This window comes from Doryrhamphus excisus, chromosome 10, assembly GCF_030265055.1.
Source record: "Doryrhamphus excisus isolate RoL2022-K1 chromosome 10, RoL_Dexc_1.0, whole genome shotgun sequence".
Taxonomy (NCBI): domain Eukaryota; kingdom Metazoa; phylum Chordata; class Actinopteri; order Syngnathiformes; family Syngnathidae; genus Doryrhamphus; species Doryrhamphus excisus.
This window is the reverse complement of record NC_080475.1, coordinates 16,653,350-16,665,769: the sequence shown is the minus strand read 5'-3', so window position 1 is coordinate 16,665,769 and position 12,420 is coordinate 16,653,350. Positions and strand designations below refer to the sequence as shown.

General features: G+C 39.6%; 1 protein-coding gene across 2 annotated transcripts in view; it reads left to right on the top strand.

Moving 5' to 3' along the window:
* LOC131136506 (TOX high mobility group box family member 2-like) overlaps positions 1-12,420 on the top strand; it is a 64,560-nt gene that overhangs the window by 46,208 nt on the left and 5,932 nt on the right. The window lies entirely within an intron of this gene.

Here is a 12,420-nt window from a genome sequence, read left to right as displayed (position 1 = left end):
ATTCCTGTTTCAGTCTTCTTCACATTTTGAATTGGCCTGAATTGGTAATCCTTCTCTTGATTGGATTTGTATTGAACAATCAATCAATCAATCAAACTTTATTTGTAGAGCACTTTTCATACATAGAATGTAGCACAAAGTAATTTACATGTTAGAAAAGAAAGACAACAACGAGACACATATACACACACACTCGCACATACACAGACACACACACATAAGAAGTTTGTTTGCCCGAGTACAGAGGCCCAACTAAGGGGCCCACCACACAACAGGTAGGCAGGGGACCCACAGCGCTGCAGTGGGGCACCGCCACAGAGCTCCCAGCCACCCCAGTCGGTAAGCCCCATGAGAGGAGACACCCCAGCCCCCAACCGAGAACAGCCCCCAGCGCAGAGAGCCCCCACTGAGGAAACACTGGATATATGGGATAAAAAATATAAAAACATAAAATAAGAATATAGAAAGTATATATAGAAATAATGACATAAAAAGCAAAATATATAAGAACATTAATAAAATCTAAAATAAGCATGTGTAAAAATATAAAGACATTTGGTTAGGATCCAAAACAAAAGGTATAGGGTATAAAATAACCATTAGATAAAAGTCAAGTTCAAAGGTTAAAAAAGAGTATACTAAGAGGGTTAGGGTTAAAAGCCAAATTAAATAGGTGGGTCTTGAGCCTATTTTTAAAAAATCTCAACGTTCTTTACGGCCCTCAGGTCCTCCGGCAGGCTGTTCCACAACAACTACAGCATGTCTCAGATAATTACAGTTTAACAAGCCGAAGCTTTGTCAAATCCCAACAAGGAGTGATTTATAAAGGAAAATCTTTAAAATGATCAGGGGTGCTCAAACTTTTTCAGGCTAACGTTATCTTTGATGTGTGAACATCTGCAATTATAGTTGAGATCTGTGGGCAGGAAAAGTTCCATTCCAATACACTGATGAGACAATGGTCACCACAGGAAGTATGCTGTCCATAAAAAAAACAACTAGGAACTTGAACGTGTCTATGTTGTCTTATTAATGTCTATATTTGTGTTTTCTTACTATATTTTATGTGCTGTGTGCACAGTGTGAGTGACTTAGGAGTCAATTTAGGTGTAAGAGCTGACTTGCACCAAAACTCAACTTGCATCACAGTCGAGAAACGGACCAGCAGTGTTAATGTGACAAAACTGGCCAGACTGGTGGTTATTATTATAACTTTGCTGAAACAACTCGGACTTCACCACAATATTGGCCACTTTTAGGAAGAAAAAAGATCAGTGTGGTAATAGAGCTATTTAGAACTGCTGTTACTTGATTTTAACTCTTCCTTTCCATTCCGTGTGAATGAAGGCCAAAAGAAACAAGTTAGTTGAGTGTAAACTGCCAAATGTAACAAGCTGCTGTGTGAATACTCAGCGCTGCCGGCCGGAGAATCCCTGTCTCATCTTTTGCTGTCAGGATGTCTGCCAGCTCCGGGAAGAGGTGGGACTCGGGGGTCTCGTGTTCAGCAAGCCCCCCGTTCACTCAGGTCTGTGTGAGGCTGCTGTGGGGGGGTGTAATACCAGCAAGCGCTACCTCTTTGATAAGATAAAGCAGGAGGTGTATTTGCCAGCGGACAGTAATGAGGGGTCGTGGAGGGGTGGCCCCAAAATAGCGCCTTAAGGGGAACAGGAGCGTTTAAATATTGAAACACCTCGCTGGCCCCTGCCTCATTACTGCTATAATGAGGCTGGTTAAGGGAGGCCAAAGCCCCCGCTGCCAAAAACAGCTGTCAGTTTAACAAGTTTATGCCACACACTCGAATCACAGGAGTGGAGCTCATTTTGATGTTGGATTCATCGTATTGTCAACATATGTGAGCTGTTAATCACTGTTATGTTTTATTATATATCTTATTGAAATCACTGTTTATGAGGAAAGGACTGATGAAATCTTGATATTGTCATATGTTGCTTTATCGCTCACAGTACAGTGACGCTACACCAACAACCGCCTCGGTTTAATGTCCAAACATATGCAGCCTTTTTTGTGTGGTGGACTTACAAAGTGTAGAATGGAAATTGCTGCTCAGTACAAGATGAGCTTTCCGAATATCAAAATATTTACCATACAGGTGCTATGGTAATCATAATATGTCCAGAAGGTTAGGAGAAGATCTTCTTACCGCCTCTCCATAGTGGATCTGTCTGTGGTCCTGAAAGAGTCAGCGGTTTTACTTTATTTTAGTTTTACTTCATTTACCGGTTTTTAATGATCTTTATGGACATTTCATTTCTTATTTTTAAATTCAAAATTTGGAAGTCAACCAACAGAATTCAAAGGTACCACTGTATGAGAATATCAACCCTAACTCTAACGTGCTAATCACATCCAAATGGACTAAAACATAATTGAAGTGTAGCATCGTGCGTGTGCTTGCGTGTGCTTGTGCTTGTATGTCAAATGTTGTCAGAGTCACTGATGGCAACAAAGTTATGTGAGCTTGATTCCATTTGACTTCATTTACTGTAATCTGACAGGAAATTTATTTTGCATCACTTGGCATTTAGGACAGGGCTGACAATAACGACAATAGGAAAAAAAATACCAATTTTAAAGCAGTGACATAAAATCAATACGGACTGCTCTGTTTATTTTTGCAGCACAGAGATTGTTAGATCGGGGCCCAATGGAGCAATTAAGAAGGTCAGAGTCAGAGGATCAACACTGGACAGAAATCATTGTTGTGAAACATCGTAGAGGACTCCACAATGTGACTGACATCCACAGTTAATGATGCACACCAAGCAGACAGCTGAGTAGAAAAAGTGTCCACACTACAACGTCTTACAAACTGTACAGCGGGATGAAATCCTCTCCTCTGCGATAAGCCAGAGGAGATATCGGAGATGCACACTAAATTAGTTTGGATGTCATCTAACAATAGTGGAAAAAACTGATTTGAGATCAAGTCCATCAAAAGAAATAGTAATAAAAATGTAGCAGAAAATTGCAGTTTGCACTTGACTTCACATATTCAGTGCTCTTGGATTACTTGTGTTTATTGAAACAGCTGTCTTTATTTCCAAAGCTTTGAGACATATCTCATATGACCTGCATGCTCTGCTGCCTTTCACTGGGGGAGATGTGACATCTTGGTGACATTCCCAGATAAATCACTTTTTGGAGCAGTAGAAATGTTTTCTGTTATGGCTTTCCATTTCATTAAAAAAGAGAACAGAGAAAAGACAGATGCCCTTCAGTGTGTTACACTCCAGCTCGGGGGCAAACAATGTGTCTCGCAGTTGTCAGGAGAAATGACAGCAAGATAATTGGCAGGGCACTCCCTGTTCATTTAAAGTGAAACAAATAGATTTCCAAAAGAGAATGCTGTTTTAAGAAGTAAAGCTTTGTTTTGTTGCGCTTTATTATGCTGGTTTTGGAGTAATGAAGTGGAGTATTAACGGATTGAGCATTAAAAAACAAATGCACATTCATTGGCAGCCATGAATATTCATGGGCTAACGCAAACAACCTTAGGCGACGGTTACGACTAATGAATATTTAAAACAGCTTGGTCACAGCAATTTCAACACTGCATTACAGCTGACTCTCTGGGAGCATAAAGTATATGGGGGAACAATTTGGCCAAATAAAACAAGACCTGAGTGGTTATCTAAACGCATCTGGAAAGAAATACGCCATGTTTGCTTTGCACTTTTGTTACAGGCCGCTGAAGGCGGACAGGAGACGATACCAGGCATACTATATGGGCACCTTTGGTCATTTTCCTTTATAAATCACTGCTTGTTGGGATCAGCCATTTTGGTTAAATATATCATATACCAGACCGACTGATAGATAAGAAGGGAAATTAAGTTGATAGGATTTACAGAAAGTGTGCAATCATTATTTAAACAAAAGTAGGCAGGTGCATACATTTGGGCACCCTTGTTGTTTTATTGATTAGAATACCTTTAACACTAATTATTGGAACTCAAAATCTGTTTGGTAAGCTCATTGACCTTTGACCTGCATAGACAAGTCAAGCCAATCATGAGAAAGGGTATTTAAGGTGGCCAACTGCAAGTTGCATCTTCTCTGAAGAGTAGCACCATGGACGGGGGAGCATGGGTGCGCCGCGCTTCGCAAGACTGCACTGTGCAGTGGCCACACCCCATTGGTGCGCCTGGTCTATAAAAATGGAGGCCAACGTGTTTAAATGAACCACTCTGCTTTCGAGAGTGAGTGGAAGTGGGAGAATTCCTCACTGCCCATTTTAAAACGGCGCCTCCGCAGCTTCCTTTGAGGGATCCGAGCGATGACTCGTCCTCCTCGTCAGCAACGCTACGCTAATTAGGCCCGCCACAAAGTCAGCCTGTGGGGATAATGTCCCATTATTAGAGTCATTTGTTTCAATTAACCGCTCTGTGATTCTACAATAGCACAGCGTAGCCCAGCGCAGAGGAGCCATTACTCTTGCCCAAGGAACCTCTGAGGTTTGGGATGGGAGACAACGACAGGTTCCTGCTTCCTGCTGGTGGAGCTGCTGCCAGGTTCCAAGAACACAATCAATGTTTGAGAACAAAATTACATCTTTACTTTAGAAATAATAAGGTATTTGGTTTTCTGGCTCTTTATTCCAGAAACGATGACTTGGAATGTGCCATTACACTTACGTCCAACCATTTGTACACTAAGGCTGGCTTTTCTTTCTACAATATAAATGTAGGGCACATTTCTGCTACTATATACTATATACTTAGCTCAGCCATTTAGTGTGCAACCAGTTCTCATGTGGTATGAGCTCTCTAAAATAATGGAGGAAGCTGTACAATTTGATAAAAAAAAAATAATTAGCCATGTTGCTCTATAGCAACCAGTAAGAGCCCCTAATAAGGCATGGCTGCCCGTGGAAAGAAACAACAATTTAAAAAGGAACATAAAAGCAAGCCGTGTCTGCCAGAGAGTGGTAAAATAATGATAGGGAAACAACAAGATCTCCAAAATATCAACAGACACACTGCAATAAGAAACGAAAGGTTTTTAGAGCTTACTTTTACAGGAACATATACATTTTGCTGCAATCAATCCAAGTCTTAATGGTAGGTCCGCAGGAGCTAATTTAAGCTTTACCAGCCCCTGACTTTATTCTGCTCTCAACAGGAAGATTTCAAACACTTTGTAGGTCAGGGAGCAGTCACGGAACAGAAATAAACAGCCCAAAAGTACAAGGGCATTTAAAGCAGCAATACCTTGCAGAAAAACTGCTGGAAAACAATTTTAACAGTACACTGGCTCGACCATCTTGCTTTTGTGGTCTGTAATACTAGTAGAGCAGCCCAGACATCTCTTATGTAGTCAGTACTAAAGAGGAGCTGTTGAATGGACACGTAAGGATGAGGATTTACTGACGGCTGAGTTCTTGTGGTTGTGAATGTCTGGCGGTCCAGCGAATTTATTCTAAAGTATTTTATGATGGAATATTTTTACATATTGCATTTGTGCACTCACTGTTGGATCACAGCTGGATGCGGGAAGAGGCTCTTTAATCGCAAACGCCATAAAGCGTGAGCGTGAGAGAGATTATCTGTGTATATCATTGCGCAATGTGTCGAGGAATAATATCAAAGATTTTTTTTTTATGCGGCTTTGATGCGGTACTGGCTTGCATGCAGGAGACAGGTCTTTCTTTCCTAATGGTTTACATATTGTTTATCAGCTCTTTAAGCATCTGCAATGATTGAAAACGTTACCTAATGCAACATGCAAACACTTTTTGATCTTTTCAGCACGAGATAATGGAAAGTTCGATCGCTACCAAGAGGTTGCTGCCCTGTGATGCCTCTGTTGCCAGGCTCTCTTATTGGCTTTCTCCCCCCCACTGAGCAGATGTTTACAAAGAGACATCACCAGCTCACATTAAAGGGTTCAAGTTGTCCCCTTGGGCTGTTGCTATGGAAATAACCCTGCTATGGCCGCTCATTCATGTTTGATTAATTGTTGTTGGGTTTTTTTCTGAGCTTTTACCTCTACAAAGACCACATCATGAGGACATTTTAGTTTGAAAACAAGAAAACAGGGTAAGGTTGTTCCAATTTATCTTTCTGATATTGACCCACAAACACAGCATCTACCAAATCCACACTGAGGATGCAAAGAGAAAATCCTAATTTTCATGCAATTGCTAATGAAGTCTTACCTCTGAGGAAGATTATTATTAAGTTATCTCCTGTCTCATACCTACCTTGATGGAGGATCACCTTTTTTTTCCTTTTCCCCTCTTCTAAATTGCACAGTGCGGTACTGAACTACAGCAACCCACTGGGGCCAATTAGGAAGCCAGCAGAGCCAGGAAGTGCACAGCAGATGCTTTTTGCCGCTATTTATTAAAATCCATTCTGCATGGGCCTCTCCAACATCTTGTTAAGCTACCATTAAGCTAATTAGCTTCTCACGTGCCACTGTTTTGACCACATTACCAAATACAAGCATCTCAACTTTGCAATTGAGGCTGATTAATTTGGCCCGGTGCTGAGAGGAACCCTCAGAGCCGTCAGTCTTTTTCCAACGTCTCTTAAATCATGCAGACTTGACTTCTGCTTTCATTCCGGCTTGAAACGTGAATTAAAGTATCTGCAAAGGTATTATTAGTTGATAGCTCCATATTGCAGCACATTCCACATCATATATTATATGGAGACTGGATACATAATGTGTACCAGATCAGGTCCATATGATTCCTACTGTTGTCCTTCAATGTCGTTGTTTTTTTAAAACCACAACCTTCCGGTTGATGATTGTTTGGGCTAGACTGTATTTTTATTTGATGACTGCTGCTCTCTGAATGATTGCCTGCCTGTGTCAGAGATCTGTGAGGTGGCTTTGACATGCGGTCCTACTCATTGCTTACAGATGGCCGCTCTGACAAAGAGCTGTAATAGCTTCCAGATGAAAAGTGCATGGTATATTTTCAAGACATATCTACAAAACACCAAAGGCCACCTATGCACATAGAGGGGTTATAGAATTTATAAGATGTGAAGCAATACAAGGAGACATTTAGGCTGACGGTCACATGATGTATGATGTTTGAACAGGCCAAATAGCACTTTGTATTCCATTTATGGTCAGAATCAAACAGCTTTGTTTACACTCTTTTTGATATTACTGCATATTGCTTGCAGATGTCCATAAAAACAAATATCTTATATATTAATATCTACATAACCACTAAACACATGCACTAGACAAGCTAAGTTCACATATGATTTTTACCCTGAAATGTTTTTTTTACTCAGTCCGAAATGCATAAACCATAAAAACATTATTTGACTGCATTTATATAATGCATTGCTTCACTGCTGCTGCTGCATCCCAAAAATTAGGTATGGCATTTTTTAACTGCATTATTTTCCCTGCAGCTGCTGATGCTGTAACCATAACTGTTTTGCCATTGAAACCCATTAAAGCTTAGAGTGTGTCGCTGCTCCATCCCATCTCCTACAGGAGGTGCTCTCTTTTGCTCGAAAACTGCATTTGCAAGATGTCCCCACAACTATTAGTTTTGGCTCATTGGCTCCATAACTATAGCCAAGCCACTGGCTTTTCAGTTGGTATCCATATCCAAATATGGATACAGATCATTTAGATGGGTGAACAGATACGAATATTAATATAAAATCAGTGCAACAGATCATCAGACTAATCCTGGCACTCTGAAAAACCTGCCCATGAGGTTTTGTGACATGTCTGCACTGTACGCCTGTCAGCCAATTGACCACTGCGCAGGGTGCGCTTCGCCTGCGCCAAGAATAGACCAAGTCAGAGCTAACGGTTTTTCAGCATACCTTTGGTGCACGGTTTTGTCACAAAATTGTCACTGTGACAAGTTGAAAATGTGGACACCTCCTATCTTGGCGCAGTCTGGACCAAATTACGCTCCACTACATTGCGTTGTGCCATGAAATTAGAGCCCATAGTGTTAGTGTTAGAACTCCCTGTAAACGGGATAGTATGAGATGTTCTGGTGATTGTGTAATTGAAATAGTATAACTTATGAATCATCATTCCTTGTCGTCGCTGACAGTCGTTATGATCCTGGTCTTTGCAGCCAAGCTTTGCAGGCAATTTAAATGTCATGAACGCCTCTTTTTTTCTTTCCACTATGGGGAATTTTTGTGGCTACTCTCTTGTGCTTGGATTTCAGTAACTGCGTCTTTGCACTGTACTTTGTAGTAAACATGGAATTCTTTATGGCAGCCATAATTTTGTTTGGAGTATGGGCTCTTTAGTTCAAAAATGTGTCAAAGTTGTTTTTGTAGGAGTAAAATAACATTTAGGCAGTTGAGTAATGAAGAAATCATGTCTAAGTGTGGAGGTGAAGTTTAGTTGAATTACACATTACAATATTGGCTTATTTTTGCTGGAATTAAAGCAGTGTATGCATCTTCATTTAATTTAGTAGAACCTGCGTAAAATCTTTGTTAACCACTTGTGTTTAGCGTCTGTGTCAGGCGCTGTGCTCGCCTTCAATGACCATCACATTAGGAGAGATGTGATGTGTTCCATTTTCCATCGCCACTCTGCTGCTCACTGTATGCAATGATGGTGATGATGATGATGATGATGGTGCATGCTGACCATTCACACTGTGATTGGTTACTGCTGCATTTACCTGCGTTTATTGTCTAGTTTTCCCTTCTTTTAAACTGTCAGCCTGCATGTCTGAGCTCGTCCTATTTCATCTCCTTCTCCCTTCTTCTTCCCTGCACATCTCCTTCTCTCTGCTGTTTTCATAGTGATGCAGTTATCAGGCTGTCAATTCTAATCTTGTCTTGCCAATGCTGTGCTCTCCATTCAGAATTACAGCGACCCCCATCCTCCTCCATATCATCCACCTCCCCCTTTTCTGTCTCTCGCTCTTTCCTTCAGACAACAACAGAAACGCTGATGGGATGAGCAAGCTTAGGCTGACACCATAGAGCAGTCTTTTGATGGTAGACTAGAAAGCTGAGTGCAAAATATATTTAGACTCCACTGGCATTTATGGAGCATGCTGTTTACTAAGTACAAATATGTTTATTTCAATCTGATCTGTCAACCTGCAGCTTGTCCTCTACAGAAAATCTGTCAGAATGTCTGGGGCCAATTTTGGAGATATAAAATGTAAATGATAGCCTGTTCTGGCGCTGAATGACATTTACTTAGATTGGATGTGTCTGAATTGTCTCTCAAGGTGTGGTTGAAATAGAAACGGCAATGAGCGAAAGCGGACCTGCACATGGTCCCTCATCAGCACTGACATTGTCATCAGAGTTACAGTTGTAAAATTAATTATTAGACAGTGTGGCTTCCACCCCCTTCACAGAAGATTTACATCCCTGCTACTAAATCTGTGACTGGAGACTCAACGTGACATCACTTCAATAGTGACTCCTACTGGCCACTTGTAGGAGAGGAGCGTGTCAATAAATTAGAATACATGATTCTACATATGATAGCTTCTGTTCTAAATATATTATATTATTATATTATAATATATATTATATTATTATATATAAATATAAATTAAATATTACTATGTGGTATGTAGGGTATTTGTTCAGTGTGAAAGTAATGCGTGTCAAAGCAAACCTGTCATCAATAGAGTGCTTTGTCCTTTATTTTAGCTGTGACTCCAGTGTGTTTGGGAAGAAGCGCCTGTACTTTGAGTGTATCATTTGTTCTTTGATTTTCAATGAAATTCCATCAGCAAGAAGATAGAGAAGAAGAAGAGAATTAAGAAAGGAAATGAAAGCATGTTGTCCATTGTTTTGTCACGTCGTTAATTGCATGATGTTGCATGCTGTTGTCGCCATGGTCTCCAGAGTACAAATACATACAAAGCAACAATACAGTTTTCCTGGAAATGGTGTAGCAGTAATTTTAGTCTTTTCACTTCAAAGGCTTGGACAGGACAGATGTCATATCTAATGCCTGTCTTCTGCCTCATTGCCTGAAAGAGAGGGCTGATTATGATTTAATGAAACGAGGAATACTTTCATACAGCAAATGAAAATGAAATAGACAAGTGATGCCTTCACAATGCGAATATCTAATCATGACATTTTCAGCACATTTTGAAGTTGTGTTTCTTTCTCTCGCTCACTCTGTCTCTCTCTTTTGCCGCCAAATGTGCTCCTGGACCTTGAATTTGGATTAGTTAATTTCATGCTGTGTAGAATGGAGCTTGTTTGGATGTGAATGCACTGCTGAAACAATGAGACCTTCAAAGCCACTCATTTCCTGTTTTCACTTTGACAGTTGAGAGAGAAAACATAGCTGCTGCTGCTGCTTATTCTGTACCTGCTGCCAGGTAGCATTAAGCTGGCCATGCACTGTGTGTGTGTGTATGTATGTATGTATGTATGTAAGTATGTATGTATGAAAGCATGTATGTATATAAGTATGTATGTTTGGAAGTATATGTATGAAAAGATATGTATGTATGAATGTATGTATGTAAGTATGAAAGTATGTTTGGAATTATATGTATGAAAGTATGTATGTTTGGAAGTGTATGTATGTATGTATGAAATCATCGGGGAGAAGGCTCTGCAGCATCCGCTGTAGGACGACCAGGTTCAGAGACATCAGACTGCTCAATGCCAAATAAGCCCCTCTACCTTACTTACATTATTATTATTTATTTAAATTATTTAAATTATTTGGGCAATTTACTGTTCACGCTGCACTTTACATTATGTTGTTCACATTTGGTGTCTATTCTATCTATTTATTCTCCACATTACTATTATTATTATTATTTATTATTACTTATCTTCTTTTGTGTCTGTTATTATATGGGAGCCAGGCAACGACATTTCGTTGGCAATTTCACTACTGTGTTTTTGTGCAATGACAATAAAGGGAGTCTATCTATCTATGTGTGTATGTATGAAAGAATGTATGTATGGATGCAATAATGTATGTAAGTATGAATGTATGAATGTATGTATGTATGTATATATGTACGTATGTTTGGAAGTGTATGTTTGAAAGTGTATGTTTGGAAGTATGTATGTATGAAACTATGTATGTATGAAAGTATGTATAAAACTATGTTTGAAACTATGAAAGTATGTATGTATGTATGTATGAATGTATGAAAGTATATATGTATGAAAGTATGTAAGTATGAAAGTATATATGTATGTATGAAATTATGTATGAAAGCATGTATGTATGTAGGAAAGTATGTATGTAAGTATGAAAGCATGTATGTACGTATGTATGAAAATAAGTATGGAAGTATGTGTGTGCATGTATGTATTTTCTTTCTACACCTTTGTTACGCCCCGTTTCTGCCCAAGACACCATTGGGACGTAACAGTCTGTATGTATGTATGAAAGTATGCAGGGCTGAAAGTATTCCGGCACCGTGCCAGATCTCCGGTGTTTCATTATGACCAATATGAAGAAAAAAAAAGAATCTGGCAGACTCAAACCGCTACTGTCCAATCCTACGATTATGCTGCGTTCAAGACAACTGTGCATGTGCATGTTTTGTGTGCTGTGCTCCAAGAAGCTAGTGTATGCTATCGGGGTGGAGCCGAACCCAAATACGGTATTTGGAACGGCACGAATAATGACTTTTTTGCAAATATAATTAATTCAAACAAATATTTAAAAAATGTTTGTATTCAGGTACAATTAAAACAGATGCCCGGATCAGCCAATGAGTGACTGGTGTTCAGCAGGCAGGGGTGGAGACAGAGCAGTATGCCTGCCCCTCACAAGTCACTGCGGCGGAGGAGGATGCTGAACTGAGTTGCATCCATTTGCTTTGTAAACATACTAACTGGGTTTCATGTGCTGTTTGCTTTTTCATTGCAGAACACAATTTATCTTTTACAATTGCTCATCAATTCATGGATCTGTGCAAAAGAGTTTCCATGCATAAAACATATTTTTTATTATATATATATATTTTTTTTTCATTTTATTTTTTTTTATTTAATTTTGCAGGGAGAAAAAAGTTCAGACTCAGGATATTTTTTTTACTTTAAGCCCTAAGATTGTATAAAAGTATGTATGTATGTATATATAAAGCCATGCACTGTGAGAATTAAACCTGATTCAAGCCTAATTAACCAGGGAGCTGGTTGTGTTGTGTGTTGTGTAAAAGGTGGTATGAGGAGTGACTGGAAGCTCCATACTGATAGGACACCAATCTGAGTCATTTCACCCAAACCAGAAGGGTTGAAATGAGAATGCTTCTTGTTGAGTGAGTAGCATCATTTGGCATCATGCTTATGTTGATTATCATAATAGGCAGTGTGCCATTTCAGTAAAGGAAATGAGATGCTTCTTTTTCCACCTTTCCAGCTATTAAGAAATCAAGTGAACTGATGTTCTACTGGTACTAATGGTAGTGTCATTTCTTCATAGCCATCCTCCCTT